Source organism: Petaurus breviceps, unplaced genomic scaffold, assembly GCF_028583685.1.
Source record: "Petaurus breviceps papuanus isolate PSGF00001 unplaced genomic scaffold, PetGlider_PUasm1.0 90977, whole genome shotgun sequence".
Lineage (NCBI taxonomy): Eukaryota > Metazoa > Chordata > Mammalia > Diprotodontia > Petauridae > Petaurus > Petaurus breviceps.
The window spans coordinates 27995980-28008823 of record NW_027187391.1 but is presented as its reverse complement, the minus strand read 5'-3'; positions in this window follow the sequence as shown (position 1 = coordinate 28008823).

Sequence of the window (12844 nt, the reverse complement as noted above, 5' to 3'; positions counted from 1 at the left end):
GTAGCGCAGGGGATCACCTTCACTACAGTAGCAATCTCAATAGGGCTTATTTTCAGGGGAGGGCTTATTTTAGAGGAATCTTACACAGTAAGGGGAGGGCTTATTTTCGGGATAGGTCTTATTATCGGGGAAACACGGTTAGGTGCTAAATAAATATTTACTGAATGAATAACTGCCCCTCCCCCATCCCAATCCTCCTCTTCTCAAGGTTGTACAGTTTCTATTCCTTCAGTTGTTCTACACATAGAACTCAAAGCCCTTTAGCATCCTTATTGCTTCCCTCTAGAATAGATGTTCTCCTTATCAATGTCCTTTCTAAAATATGGTGATAAAAGCTGAAGGCAATATTCAATATAATCTGAACAAGGAAAAATACAGCAGAAATACCACCTCCCTATTTCTGGAGGCTATGTTTTTTAAAATGCATTTGCTTTTTTGGCTACCATATCACATTGCTGATTGCAGTACATTTATACTCCTAAATCTTTTTCAGATGACTTGCTCTCTAGCCTTACCTCTCCATCTTACACTTATAAAGTCTATTAAGGACCATTCTTTGAATGTGGAAATTCAACCAGTTCTTAATGCACCTACTTTTACTATCACCTAGCCCACATCTCTCCATTTGCCCCATAAGAATAATTTAGCCCCAAGATAATTTAACAAATATTTGACCAAAATCTAGGTAAAGTATCCAAAATAGTCCCCTTATCTACTAGTTTAACACATGTACAAAAAAAATAAATAAATTTAGTATAACATGACCTCATCTTAAAGGTCATATTACTTTTTTATGGTCATTTCTTCTTTATCTAGATATTCAGTAACCTAATCACTTCTATTCTAGAATCTTTCCAGGAATCAAAGTTAAAATATTTGACAATTTTGAGGATTTTATTCTCTTCCTTTTTATTTTAATTGGGACATATATCCTTTAATATCATATGTCCTTTTCCAGGTCTGAAGTATGGTCCTATTCTCTGAGCTCTTTGAAATATCACTGACAATTTCAGCAATCACATTTGCCAGTTCTTTTAGTATCTGAAAATGTAGATCATTTGGATCAGGTGACTTGAATTCATCAAGATCAGTTACACATTTTTTCTATCTTGTTAGTTATTTGGGGTAACAATTCCCATGATTCATTTTTTGTCCTGTTTTCCTTGTCCAAAGATACAGTCTACTTGACAGATAAAAAAGAAGCAAAACATAATTAAACAGCTCTCAGTTATCAATTATTATTGTCTTATACGCTCCTTTCTCTTCTTTGAACTTCCTCCTTTTCCCTACATAACTAGAAGAAAGTTCCAAATATTTGTGCTATCATTAGCTTACCTCGACAAACTTAGTTTTTTTTTTAAGTTTTAGCACTCCTAAAAATCATTTTATAGGACCAGATCAAGCTTAAATATTTATTCCTTGTTGATCTTTCCTTGCTTCCATCTTTAATACACATCCTTTTCAAATCAAAGATGTTTGATGAGTTCTCTATACATCTCCATTTGCTTCTTCAGATGATTCCTATTTTTTTTCCTCCTCAATGGAACTGCTTCCTTTTGTGTCTGTGAATTTCCTTCTTGAGAGTTTGTTATCTTTCCTTGACAGACCTCCCCTGTAGAATTTTCATCTATGGCATGTCCTTCCTCTGAATACTGTTAAATCTGCTCTCCTAAGATCTTCCTTTCCTTCCCCCTCACAAACTCAAGGAATGAGTGGGTCACATCCTGCCAAAGTCCCTATCATTTCACCTCTAACAAGTTCTCCCTGCGACAATAAGATACAAAATATAATTCCACATTCACTCGATTAGTTTCTTTGTCACCATGAGATAGTGGGGGGAAGGAATGCTGTCAAAAGAGAATTGAACACCATACAGGAAGAGCTGCTTACTTATCATCTTTTAAAAAGAGACACAACTTCTATTATCATCCTCTCTTCCCATCTATGGAGAGTATTGAGACCCTTCAAACTCTCCTTTGGACTTATATGGGTGGAGGGAGGGGGATTTATTTCCTATATGTGCTCTGAGTAGAAAGGGTGCAAGATTTAGAGTCATAAGACTTAGGTTCAAATCCTGGCTCTGCTAACCTGTGTAACCTTGAGCAAGTCACTTATGCTCATTGGGTTTCAGTTTTCTGAAGTGTCAAATGAAGAGATTGGACTAAATTACCTCAAACATTCTTTCCATCTCTGAATCTTTGACTCTACAAAATACTTAAAACACAAAGGAATCATGAAAATATATTGACTTATATATGACTTATAAATACTTAAACATGCTCTACTAACCCCTGTCTCATATGATTTTGGAAAGTTTAAACTTAAATAAGTAAAAATAAATGAAGCACGTTGTAGGACTGCTGTTCAGAAATTTCATCTTCACCTTAGCTCTGCACTGTCCAAGTATCTCACTCAATGTACATATCTTCTAGGAAGCCAGGCCATGGCTTGGACTCATCCTCCTGTAGGAGGAAGTCATCTTCTCCTTTAAGAAGGTGTGAAGATCACCTTTTGCTGAGAAACTAATACATGGACCCAGGAATTCCAGATATTTTGAATTCAGGTTATTACCACGGCTAGAACAACAGTTATCTCCAGATATCTGTTCAGTCATCTGTGCTCAGGACAAGAAAATGAAGCAGAAGAGACAGTAAGACTTGGAATCTAGGTTGTCCCTTAGTACATGAACCCTGTCCACATAATTCTAGAGTTGGAGTCCTTTTACAGATGCTAGCTAAAAGCTTAATGTTGTTTCCTTTCTTAATTCCACATCTACATTTTAATTCAGGTCTTATGGAAGCAAATATCCAACTCAGAAGCATGACACTAATGTGGGCATTTTAAGCACTAGAACCAAGCAGTTAAGAAGACCTTTTGGTCAGGGAAGTCTTTTGGCATCTCCCTAATAACATTCCATGGATTTGCTCTGCTTTCAGTCAGTCAACAAGTCAGGCAACAAGCATTTTAAAGTGACTAATATGTGGCAGAAACTGTGTCATGTGCTTTCAGGAAGATCTAGTCCTAGATTAAAGATATCTCCAAACCCTGTACTCTATTTTCTGTCTCTGTGGCTTTGTATATGATGTTTTCCATACCTGGAATGCAATTCTTCCTCATTTACCTCTATCTCTTAGAACATTTAGCTTTTGTCAGGATCCATCTTCTATAGGAAACCTCTTCCCACCTGACTAGTTAGTACTTCTCTCCCTTTTCAAATTATCTTGTATTTATTTATCTGCATAAATGTTGGGTTGCATAGAAAAATGTGAGATCTTCGAGGTTAGAGACTTTTTCATTTTGTTTTTGCATCCCTAGGTCTTAGTATACTGTATTTTATCTAATAAATCTGGTTAAATGAATGAAGTGATTTGTTGCACTCTGACATTGAATGCAGCTTTGGTCATAGACATATATGGGAGATATCTGACACAAATGAGCTTGTGTTCCTTCCTGTCTAGAGGAGATACTAATTAATCCATTATAGTCACAGATGGAAGATTTTCTTTGCTCTCCAAGGAGTTTAACTGTATTTTTCAGAAGTGTATAAGTTGGGATTGTTTCACAGAACTTGGAGGTGGGAGGCTGTGTCAGAGGTGCTTATGTTCTTAGAGATTTTCTAAGTGAGGAACTGAATTATTAATTCAGGAGCTTCCAAAGAGTGCTATTGTGTAAAACTGCCCATAGGCACTTCCAATGTATGAGAATAGACTTTAGACATACAACAGAAAGGCATTTTAATAGCTTCTGTAAGTGGTGCTATAACCAAGCATGTAAATATTTCATTTGGGAATTACTAACTCAGCTGACTTTTGAAGCAATGCTAAGCCTTTTGTTTTTCTTAGGTAGCTGTTCCAACCATATAGAAATGCAATTTTTTTCATGCATTCATGTTATTTTAAATACATGTTTAACTATGTCATTAGCTAAGGTTAGCTTTGCTTTTTGAACAGTAGGGCAGTGTTTCTTCACATATTAAATACCCTCTAGGCAAGCCACCATTCCATGGCTCAGAGGAAAAATATTGGGAGTGGGGAACAGAGGGGAATTGGTAGAATTTGAAGCCTGGGTCTTATTCCAGCTTTGTCAATTCCTGTCTATATAAAATTGACCGAGTCACATTGTTTCTCTGATTTTCAATTTATCTAATAAAATAAGGGAAGGGGTAGGGATATACTAGATTATTGCTATAGTCCATTTCAGATTTAATTGTCCATTATTCCAATATATGCCAAGCCCTGAATACATTCAACTAAGCTCATTTCATTTCAATTCAATAAGCATTTATTAAACACTTGCTATGTTTAAAGAAAAATATATATATATGAAACAATGTCTACTTGTCAAAGAGTTCATATTTCCCTGGAAGGATATAATAGGTATACACAATGCTAATTTATAATTATCAGTGGATAAAATTCCTTTGATAATTAAGATAATCCTAGTTAGCATTTATAAAGCATTTTAAGGTTTGTAAAGGGCTTTATACATTTTGTTATTGTCCCCTATTCACAGTTGAGGAGACTGAGACTTATAGAAGTTAAGTGACTTGCCCAGGGTCATAAAACTGGGATGTATCAGAGATCAGATTTGAATACAGGTATTCCTGACTCCAGATCCAGTGCTCTACTGTGTGACCTAAAGCTATATAGTCATTACTGAATAGTATTCATTTTATCAGTACAAAAAATATAAATATTAAAATATTTACTTACTTGTTGGTTTATTTTTGAATTCCACTAATTGATAAACAATGAATGTCAATTGAAGTTTCTTTTGCCAGACCTATGTATAAAATATGTATAAAACTTAACTATGTATAAAATGTATAAGGAAATATGTATGAAATATGTATAAAATAAGTATAAAAGACTTAAATATGTATAAACTTAAATCAGCAAATGATACCTAAATTTAATACTCTATTAACTTTATTTTTTCACATAACTAGAATGTCAATCATATCTCACATGATTATTGATATTAAACATTTTTTAGTCCTGGCATCTGCTTTAAGAAGTGAGCAAAAAGAGCTTACTTAGATGGAATGAGGGAAGAAATATGTTGTTTGATTTTTTATAACAATACTAATAGTAAAGAAGATGCAATACCACGTCTAGGATTATACCAGAAAGAGGTCAGAGATATATACAAAAATATTTATAGCAGCTCCTTTTTATTATGAAAAATATTAGAAATAAAGTAGATGTCTTTTGATTGGGAATGGCTACACAAAGTGTGGCTCATGAATATAATAGAATATTATTGGATGAAAATAAACAGTGAATCATTTTTCTTCAAAAAAAATGAGGAGGTACAGGACATGAGTAGTAAATTACATTACAAAATTAAAATACAATATCTTATATTTTGACAGGCAAGAAAAGACTTATTTATTTATCTGACTTATTCTTGAATCAGCTAGGTACATTCAGACATTCAGTATTTTCAGAGCAAAGATCAGAAGTAATAAGAAGCCAGAAGAAAGTATAATGAAAAATGACCTTTTGTACAATTGGAATATTTCATTCTTGAACTATTCAAACATGTAGTTGAGAAAAATTGAAAATAGATAGTAGGAATGACATTAACACTATTGCATATAATAATTTCATACAGAAATGTGAAATTTAACCAATGCAAATCCATTACCACAATAAAAATAGCAAAAGAATCCAGAAAGTGTCTAAGTTCACAAATATTTAACTTGCTTACCAAGCAGAAAGAAAAGACAGACAAAAGCAATGTTGGTTTAGAATACAATCTCATTTGAAAAATCTTAGGAAGAAAGATGATGGATGATTATGAGCAGTAGCATCTCATTAATCAAAGAGAAGACCCCTTTAAAGAAAACTTGGCAACCAATCCACCTAAGCAAAGTTATCCCATGGACATTTAAGGAGGAAAATTGGAAGGAAAACAACACAATAGAAGAAAAATCTATAAAGATTATTACGAACATCTTTGCTGTTAATAACCGTGAAACCATGATGCTTGGATCTTAATATTACAGTCTTGGATGTGTAGATAGAAATGAGACTAAAGAAGAAAATGATGGGGAAAGCATTTGAACTGGACCATGTGTAAATAGAAGAAATCTCTGGTCCACCAGGTGATATAATTGGTAGGGCATTAAGAGATTGATAATCAAGGTATTTGAAGGAGAGGAAGATATCAGATGTATGGAAAAAATATAACATTTTAATAACAAATATATATGTACATATATATATATATAATAAAAGATTACCATGAGAACATCAGTAACTACCACTCTATGCACCTATCCTCCTATCTGTTCAAAAATCTTTATGAGAGTTATTTCTATGTTCATCTAAGGGCATCCTAATGGGGTTTTGAGAAGGGAAAATGAAAGCTTTTACAAGTGATATTCAGTTATGGACCACATCTTTTCCATTCCACAAATAGAAGACATAGAAAATATATGATCCTAGTGAGCTTGTTAGTTTGTCATGAAAAAGCATTTGGTAGTAGAATAGAAAATTGGGTAAAGATGAGGCTTCATGAAACCAGGGAGTAGGTACACCAGTGGCTTATATAATCTGAAATGCTCAGTATGCTAAAATATTCAATTAATTTTGTGATCTCCTTGATTTGGATGTCCCCTCCCATACTATAGATCACAATGCATCCAACTTATCCATGCTTGCTCAGACCATCAGACTCTTTGCTATGTCCTCCCATGTGTAATATACAGGATTTTCCAAAGGTCTGAGGGCAGTTTTAAGCTTTTAATAATTTAAAACTGCTCTAAGACTTTTGGAACAATATGTATTATGTGAATTAAAATATATTTAAATGAATAAACACATACTCATGTTCATATATATGTATACCAACCACCTAAAAGACAGTGGTAGGAGAGAGAGGAAGAGAAACCAAGAGCGAGTGTGGGTGTGTGTGTGTGTGTGTGTGTGGAGAGAGAGAGATAGAGAGACACAAAGAGAGAGAGAAAGAGGAGACAGAGAGAGACAGAGAGACAGAGAGGGACAGAGACAGAAAGAGATGAGAGAGAGAGAGAGAGAGAGAGAGAGAGAGAGAGAGAGAGAGAGAGAGAGAGAGAGAGAGAGAGAGAGATTGTTCTTAGATTTCAAAATGCAACTCCTTAATTCTTTAATATTGAAAGTGAATGTTGGGGTGAGAATATGAATATTCATGAAAGTCCATTAAAATTTTATTTGATGATAGAATGTGATAAAAAGAAGAATTCTGGATCTGGAGACAAAGGGTACGGTTTCTAATCTCAGTTTTGTCATTTACTACCTTTGTGACCTTGGGCAAGATGCTTCATATCTTCAGGCCTCAATTTTCTCATCTACAAAAAGAAGGCTTCCTATTCAATGACCACTAAGTTCCTTTCCAGCTTTAAATATGCAATCCTATGAAGTTAACACAAAATACTGAGAATTTAAGTATTTAACTGTTATTTTATACCTAGAGTTTATTTTTACTTTGTACAGAAGGGGGAGCCAAACTCAAATTTATCTGCAGATAATTTTTCTTTCCTTATTGAACCTTTTTCAAGGGGTCACTGTCTTTCTCCCTGGTTTTATTTACATGGAAGGTAATAAAAATCATTTGGACATTGTAGGGACTGGGCAGGGGGATTGTGATGCGGTGTGGCTAGAAAACTAAGGTTGGTGGAACGAATAGTTTTATTATTTTATACATATAAAATCAAATTTTAGTTACCTCCTTTAGGTTGATGGTATATAAAGTAAATTAAATACATGAATAAGCAAGGAAAAAAAGGATAAGAAAATATACTTCTTTCCTCTCTTTTCATGGGCAAGGGCTATGAAACATTGTATGTGCTATCAGACTTGCTTGATTTTTTGGTTAGTATTGCTAAACTGTTCCCTTAATCTCCATCTTTTTAAAAATTATTATCCTTTATAACAAGGGGGTTATCTGGGTAGTAGAGAAGATAGGGACCCAGTAAAATTAAAATGTTGCAAAAACAAAAGTTATGAATAAAAATAAAAAATCAAGCACACACAAAACAAAAATCATTTATTATTCTCCTTGTGTTTCCTATTTTAGTTTTATCATGGCCAAAAGAAAAATAAGTAGGGATATGTAATCAGGTAACTTTAGAAATATTAAACAAGACTGTCATCTTCCAGGGTCATAACTGTTGAAAAAGAGTCATAGCAAGTAAGATAGGAAGTTATGGGAATGCCTTTAATTTGTGAATGATGTAGGGCTAACTAACATTCACTTCACCTTAGGTTATAAGAGACTTTCTCAGATTAAATTGTATCATTGCTTTTCAAATTGGCTTTACCGGCCTTGTATTCTTTACACTAAACTGAGTTTGGGAAATTTTGCTTGGAATATATTTTAATGTTAGAGGAGACATCACCATACTGAAGTATTTTTAAGCTACACAGCATTATTTGGCTCACAGGCTTATTTTCCTCACTCTTTCCATATTATTTGTCTGCATGGGATTTAAAGATAAGGCAATGCAGAAACCTGACTCTATCAGTGAAGATTAGCTTATCAATATGGTGTAAACCAAAGGGGGAAATCAGTGGAACCAGTCCCCAAGTTAAGACACTAGTTCTCACAACAATGTGTACTGGTATATTTCATTCTGAAACTGTAATTTGTTCTTCCACGGTAATTTGCTGTATATTTTTCAAACTAAGTATTAAAACCAAGCAACAGAATGGTTTAAAGCTGAAAGATTAACCCAAGTGTATCAGAAAGACTGCCTTACTTAGGGCAGGAACCCATGGTTCTTGTTTCCTTGCTTCTTTCAGAGAAAGGTTAACACTGGAAAATTAAACCTCCTGAATGTTTTGAACCTGTTCATTTCTTTTTCCTTCAAAAACATATTTATTTGGTAGCTTTTGTTTATAAATCAATTTTATTTTTGTATGTGTTCCATTGTCCTACCCTATCAACAAATTATCTATCCCTTGTCTTATTGGGAAAAATAGGCCAGGAAAATTAAGAACATCTCAACCCAATCTGATAATACTATTTTCAATTTTACATATTGAGAAAGAGAGAAAGACAGAGAGAGAGAGAGACAGAGAGAGAGAGAGAGACAGAGAGAGAGAGAGAGAGATTTTCATTTTCTTTTCTCCTGTCTAAACTTGGTTGTTAAAGTTACACAGTATTAAGGTTTGTTTGAGGTAATTGTGTTTGTTCCATTTATATTGTTGTAGTGTCGTATGTACACATATGTGTGTATGTGTTTATATATACATATACATACATATATGGTCTGCTTACTTTACTCTGTATCAGTTTATTTAAGGTTGTTTTTTTTCAGGTTTTTTTTAACTCTTCACATTCATTTGTTAAGGTGAAGTAATATTCAATGGCATTCACATGCCACAGTTTGCTTAGCCATTCCCTAAAAAAGGGCACTTCATTTCTTCCACACCTATATAGACTTAGACCAAATAATCACCAGATCACTTATCTGGATTAACACTATTTAACCAACAAGAAATTGTTCAGTGTGCTAAAATAACTATTGTGAATGAAACAACATGGGTTAATTCTGAGAGTGACCTATGTCATTTAATGAACTTTTTGTTTTTCTAAGCTTTATAGGAGCATTCTACATTTCAATTCATAATTTCAGGATGTACTAAAAAAATCTCTTGTTAAATTCAAGCCTGTATTCTACCTTGGTATCAAGGAAAAGGTCATTTAAGAGAACCAAAAGGTCTAGGTAAATGTAAAATAAATAATAATAATAAACATTTAGTTCCATAAATCTTTCTACCTGAAAAAAATGTCCCAAGTTGTAGTAGAGTAAGTCTTAAAAATGGAATCAATTATAAAAATTTTAAAATAATTACATTATTTAGGTACCATTTAGAGAAGCAAAATATCATTAGAGGAGAACAACCCAAATCCTATAATTTCAACTTGGATAGACCTTTTCTGTTGTGTTATTGTTGTTCTAACAGGGCTATTTATGGAAAAAGAGCTGATTTTTGTTATCAGCAATAATGCACACATTTTCATCCAATTATTCTATGTAAGGACAGAGAAAGATAGCTATAAACTTCTCATCTCACATTATGAGAGATCATAGACAAACCATTTCAGATCAAGGGAAGAAAGTCAGGTAGACTTAATAATGTATACTAATTAAGGATCCTAAATCTAGAACTTATAGGTATTTTAGAAGTTCTTACTCCCTCATTTTATATATAAGGAAACCAAGGGTCAAAGAAATAAGAGACTTGCCCATGGACACACAGCTAGTGTCAAAGGCAGCCTTAGGTCTTCCTGATTCTAGGTTCAGCATTCTGTCTATTTCACTGAATCCCATGAATTAGGGTCTACCCTGTGACTTGCACCACAAACTTAATGAAATTCTCATTAACAATCCACATCAGTTTGACTTTAGTTCTATTTCTTTTTGTTCGTAAAGATAAGAGGTCAAAAATAAATCATTATTTATACGTGGATTAGATCCTTAAATATAGACTCATCTATTTGTAATGAAGATAGCCTTGTTTTTGTGATACTGATATTGACTAGTTAATCACAGTATCTCCTTTGCCACAACTAATTTGAAACTATAAGTTTGGACTCTATGAGATAGTGAATTCCCATAATAATTCTATCTGATGGAATGGAGAAAATCTGATTGTTAACCAAACTGGGTAAAGGAAAAATTCAACTGTTAAAAAAGAAATAGTGAGGCATTTTTTATAATAAATATAATGAATTATTTCCTTATTAAAGTCTTTTGAATCCTAGGACATTTTTCTTCCCACAGTCTTGCTTTTTTGTTCCTGAAAATGAGTAAAACATTCCCTTAAGGAAAGGGCTAAGTAAATGTAAAATAGACAATAATAATAATATTTTTCATGGATCTCCAAGGATGGATTCTTGAAAGCTGTACAAGTTTTATGTATATAATGGCTTTCCTTCTTAGTTCCAGGGAAAACAAGCTTAATTATGACTTCCAATGAAGCAAGGGGAAAGAGATAGGTTATATTAGGATAAATATAGCATATCTTATCTAATTGTAAAGGAGCTGAAATGTTTAGGACTTAAAGAGTTCCATTGTATTTGATGTATTCAAAAACTCTAATTTGTTACTCATTACGGGAGTTGTACTTTGAAAGTTTAACTAGTATAGAGTTCCATGAAGAACTGAATAGTTAGGTGGTATTTAAACTAGTTTTAAAACAACAACCTAGAACCTTTTTAAGTTTAAGCAAATGGTTAATCTGAATATGATCAATTGTTTATCAACCAATTTGACTAAATGTGATTGGTCATCTTCAAACCAATTTGTGTTTGCAGACAATAAAATGTTCTTTTACTCACTCAAATGCACTGTCTTTCATAATGCTGTATGACTCCTTAAGAAGAGCACAATTAGAATGAGGATAAAGTAGTATCAACAGAAAAGGACTCATAAGGTCTACAAGATATCTGTAAGTCCATTCAGTGAAAGTAAAGTCATTTGCATCTTTGGCGAAAGGTTACTTCTTTCAAAATATTTGTCTCAATTCTCTCTGGCAAGAGAGTCTTGGGAAATGAAGATGAAAGTCTCTAGCACTGGATGAGCTCACACTGCTAAGAGATAATGGGCCAAAGAGTGCAGTGAGCAGTATCTCCCACCTATCCTACCCAGGTAGCATCGTGGAAACATTTATGGGGAGCTGTCCAACCACAGAGCACTGCTGGGGCAGCTGGGAAGCCCACAAAGGAACTGCTCACACCAGGAGTGAGAGCATCCAACAAAATAACTCTGTATGACTCAGGTAATTATAAAGACTGATGCAGAGTCTTGAATAGTTAGTGCCATGAAAACACTAAAGCGACTCATGAAAATTATGTGCAAGGCTCAACAGCCATTGGGCAAAAGGTTCTTCTGTGATTTTTAGAGAGGGAGTTGGTCTCAAGGAGGGTCTAATGGGTTTGGATGAGAGCCAAAGCTAACCTGACCTTAATCCAACTGGCAACATTAGCACTACAAGCCTGTATTCAATAAAATAACCTAATATTTTTTTCTTGCTAAATGCTATTTCATTTAATATCTTGCATTAATGTGGGTGTTGTTTCATTAAAGGGTTCTGACATTATATTATAGAATTACAGCTCCCCCATCAAGACTTGTGCAGATAAGGATTTTACAGTCAGCTGAATTTCAAAATGCTTCCTAAATAAACACACCTTGGCTTTTTGGTTGGCTTCTGAAGGAAATGGCAAAAATCCAGGGTGGGCAGAGGGAGAAAAAAAGTTGACAGATGTTTTTTATTTTGGAAACTTCAGTGTGTCTCCCACTTGCATGTTACTTGTCACTATCCAAGACAAGGGAATTTTGAATATAAAAAAGTCACTACTGTCACCTTTAGCTTTGCCATTACTTAGTCTCAGGAATCCTGTCTCCATTAAAAAAGAATCGGCATCTATTAAGAGTTTCATATCTATATCTATCTATCTATCTATCTATCTATCTATCTATCTATCTATCTATCTATCTATCTATCTATCTATCTATCTGTCTGTCTGTCTATCTACCTATGTATCTATCTAATCTGTCGACATATTTCACAATCCCCTGTGTTCTAGGAAAGGGCTGTATTTTTTCTTTCTTTTTTAAATATAGCAGCTATTGTCTTTTACTTTCTCGAGCTTCTGGTGAAAAGGGAGGCCCTTCAACAACGTTGCTGAGACTCATAGTTCAGAGGAATGAGGCTAATTCACTTTTCTTTTGCTCCAATTAATAGTGGCGGGACCCCTTTCAAGTTCGTCTGTTTCCTACTGGTCCACTTTACCCCAGCCCCTCCGCCCCCCTCTCCTCCCACAGTTTGCAGTTGCTGCAGGCTCCTTT